The following is a 3,320-nucleotide window of genomic DNA, read 5'->3' as shown; positions in this document are numbered from 1 at the left end:
CTGCAGGACCTTCACAGCCATAACTCTTCCCTTTGGGAGTATTTATGTTCTTGAGACTGATTAAGCTGGGGTTGAGCCATCCCTCACACTCCTTGAGGGGCTCTCCTCCTGCAGAGGGTGACATCTTCTGGGAGCAGCAATCAGGGATCCGGGATGTCAGGGAGTGAAAGCTGAGAGCCCACCAGGAATGATCTGAGGTGAAACCTTGTGAGCAAAGCTCTGAGCTCGCCAAACTCCAGCACAGTTATTTCTACCCCGTTTGCCAAGGGAAGGAGCTTTTGGGGTGGTTTCTCTAAGGATGTGGAGGGGGCACTCGAATCCTCCTTTGATTCTTCCTCCTCATCAACTAGAGACAGGGAAGATATTTCTGTGGCAAACACCGCTGCTGGATGTGTCACCTCACTCAGGACAGCCCCCAGGGACAGGGCAGGGCAACAACAAAATGCAGTTAGAATTGGGGAAAGGGAGAGGAAAGGAGTTTAAAAAGCAGGGAAGAGAAGAGCTGCAGGGTCCTGCTCCCTCGGGTCCCTGCTGCCAAGGCAGCATCCAGGCAGGCACAACAAACTGGCTGGGGCTGCCACATGGGATGTGATTAACAGGAAACTGCCTTTTCCCCTAACATTTTGAGTTAAAGGAGAAACCTTCCCACAGCCTGGGGAGCTGCTCACACTCAGAGGGGTACCTGGGGCTGCCCTGGGTGCTGGCTGGGGCAGGTGGCTCTGAGGAACACTGCTGTACCCCAGGGATGGAGGTGCCAGGGACGGGGCCAGCCCGGAGAGTCAGGCTGCCAGCAGCCACGGGCAGCAGCGCTTCTCCCTTCCCTCTCATCCCTCTGTACACGTCCTACTTCTTCAAAGCTCCTGACCACCCCAGCTCCCGTTTTCCCTCTCCTTTCTCCGAAGTGTGACATTCCCGCCATCTGTAAGGCTGCCAAACAAGTGACTTTGCATTTCCCTGCAGGGCTGCGCTTCAATTAAAAGCCTTTCTTGATGTTTTAACTTTCACCTCGCTTAATTGAGGTTCCCTTTCCCAGCCTCCTCCTCCTTTTTAATGAGAGGCTAAAATTCTGGTTAATGGTGTTTGCAACGGGCAGCGCCAACCGCGCTTTGGAGGGCAAAGGCTGCTCCCGGCCTGGCCAAGAGCCATGGAGCCTGGGAGCAAAAGCCAGTGGAAAAATATAGGATCCAGGCCACATAACCAGTGATGCTGCCCTTGTACAAGCTCCCGGGCTTCCGCACTCAGCACTTCAGCAGCAGCACTGCACCTTTCCCTGTTGGAAAAGCAGGAACCCAAGTGATGGAGCCCAGTTGTGCACAGCCGGGTGCTGCTCAGCCCAACTTTCCCTTTGTGGAGCACCACTGCAGCACTACCACCCCCAAATATTTTAGAAGCATGAGCTGGGTTCAGTAAAAAAAAAAGACTGTACAACCTCTTTAATTTGCTGCTAATTTATGAGCAGGTAAGCACTCCCCTGCCAAGCTTTTCTTCACAAAAAAAAAAAAGGTTGGAAACGCTTCTTGAAAAATATTGAGCACTTCAGAAATTCTTCAAGTCCTTGTGCAGGGGTGGGGACAACTTTTTTGTGAATTACTCATTTTTTTAAAAAGACAATGTGTGTGAAACAAAGCACACCTTTATTTCATGTCCAGCCTTGGCTGGGGTCGGGAGGCTCCCATTAGGCACACCCTGATGAAACCCAATCTTCTCAGGACAGATGGAATTGGAGGCTTCCAGGGAATTTCGCTCATGCTGCTGGGAGCCGCGGGGTGACGGAGCCCTCGCTGAGCTCTGCAGGCCGGGCCCTCCCCGCCTCTCCTGGCACAGCCCTGCTGGCTCCTGCCAGCGGCCCCAGGCTGCCGGGAATGGAGCAGCTCTGGACTGGGATGCACGGGAGCTTTTGGGGCTCCTTCCAAAGGGTTTCCTTGCTCCAAGGCTGATCCCTGCTGCAGGCACAGCCCCATCTTCCTACAGAAGGCCCCCCAGTTCCTCCCCAGAGCGGCTGCGCTCACTGAGCCGCTCCCATCCAGGTGGTGCCAGATGTCCTTGAAACGCTGCCAAGGGAAGGGACAAATGTCTGCAAAATCACTCATCTCTTGCTGTCCCGACCATTTTATTTCTTCCCTCATGCTTGTAAAAGCTGGGGCCCTCCTCGCCAGCTCTGCAGCAGTTTGAAACCCGAACTGCTGCGCTGCAACACTTCCACAACTTCAGGTGCCGCTTTTATTTCTGGCCTTGGAACAATGTAAGAATTTCCGATCGTGGGTGCTTGGCCGTCTCTAAAAATCATTCATTTGCAGCATTGCATCTCCTCACAGCGCCGTGGTGAGGGATTTGGGAGGGGAGAGCGGGAGCTGGAGCGGAAGGGCGGCTCGGAGCCCCGCAGATGGACGAGCAGACGCTGCCACGGGGGGAGCCGGCGCCAGCTCCGGGCTGGCAGCGAGCGGACCGGGGCCAGCAGCGATGGGGGAGCGCGGGAGATGCAGCCAGGAGCAGGCTGTCCCAGCCCCGAGGGCTCGGCACTGCCCGCAGGGAGCCAGCACAGGCAACTCTTCCGTGCCAGTGCAAAGCCAGGGGCGAGCTGGCTGGAGGAGCCGGCCCCCGGCTCATCCGAGGCGCGGCGATGTGAGCACACAGCTCCAGCTTTGGGTGCACCCTGGAGGAGGTGCACGCATATTTTTGTAGACAATAATTTTGGTTAACAGAGAGAAAGTCAGTTTTATTGGGGCTTTTAGGAAGACGTCTGCCAGCATGAATAAATGAGTGCTCTCGCCGGGCTCTGGGGACGGGCTGGGGATGGGGCTGGGGGCACAGCGAGCCTCAGTGGGCTCAATGGACCACATGCCCAAAACCCCCTGCTCCGTGGGGGCTCGAAGCCTGGCCATCACCAGAGCCACTGAGAAAAATGCTCTTTTACCTTTTACAGATCATTTAATGCTCTAATGAGATGCCTTAAAAATACAAACGAGCCGCCTGATACAGCAGGATGCAAACCTGTCTCCATGGCAGTGATTTTCCTGAAGACGCTTTTCATCTCTGGCTGCTGGAAGCTTCGATGTAAAAATTTATCGTGCGCCCTCCCCTAATAAAATGTGATGGTTTTACTGTATTTTTTATATAAATGTACATTTAGTTGTGAATTATACCAAGAGGCAGGCGCTGGCTGTGGTCGAGCCTGCGACACGCGGCATAAATCACAGCTCCCTAGCAACTTCCCAGGACCACGGACTGGTGCCTAAGGGTGTGAGTAACTTCTATTGACTTCAATGAAAGTTTCTGGTGTGCTGCCATGAGAGAATAGGCCTCCAGAGACTCATTTGCTG

General features: G+C 54.5%; 1 long non-coding RNA gene across 1 annotated transcript; it reads left to right on the top strand.

Moving 5' to 3' along the window:
• The first annotated feature begins 2,071 nt into the window (after nucleotides 1–2,071).
• On the top strand, nucleotides 2,072–3,106 carry LOC108447628. The gene is made up of 2 exons (XR_001863276.1): nucleotides 2,072–2,242; nucleotides 2,924–3,106. It is a non-coding gene; the product is annotated as an uncharacterized LOC108447628 (long non-coding RNA).
• Nucleotides 3,107–3,320: the final 214 nt, after the last annotated feature.

This window comes from Corvus brachyrhynchos, unplaced genomic scaffold (assembly GCF_000691975.1).
Source record: "Corvus brachyrhynchos isolate BGI_N302 unplaced genomic scaffold, ASM69197v1 scaffold616, whole genome shotgun sequence".
NCBI classification, from domain to species: Eukaryota; Metazoa; Chordata; class Aves; order Passeriformes; family Corvidae; genus Corvus; species Corvus brachyrhynchos.
The sequence above is the reverse complement of the archived record's forward strand: the minus strand, read 5'-3'. Positions and strand labels throughout refer to the sequence as shown.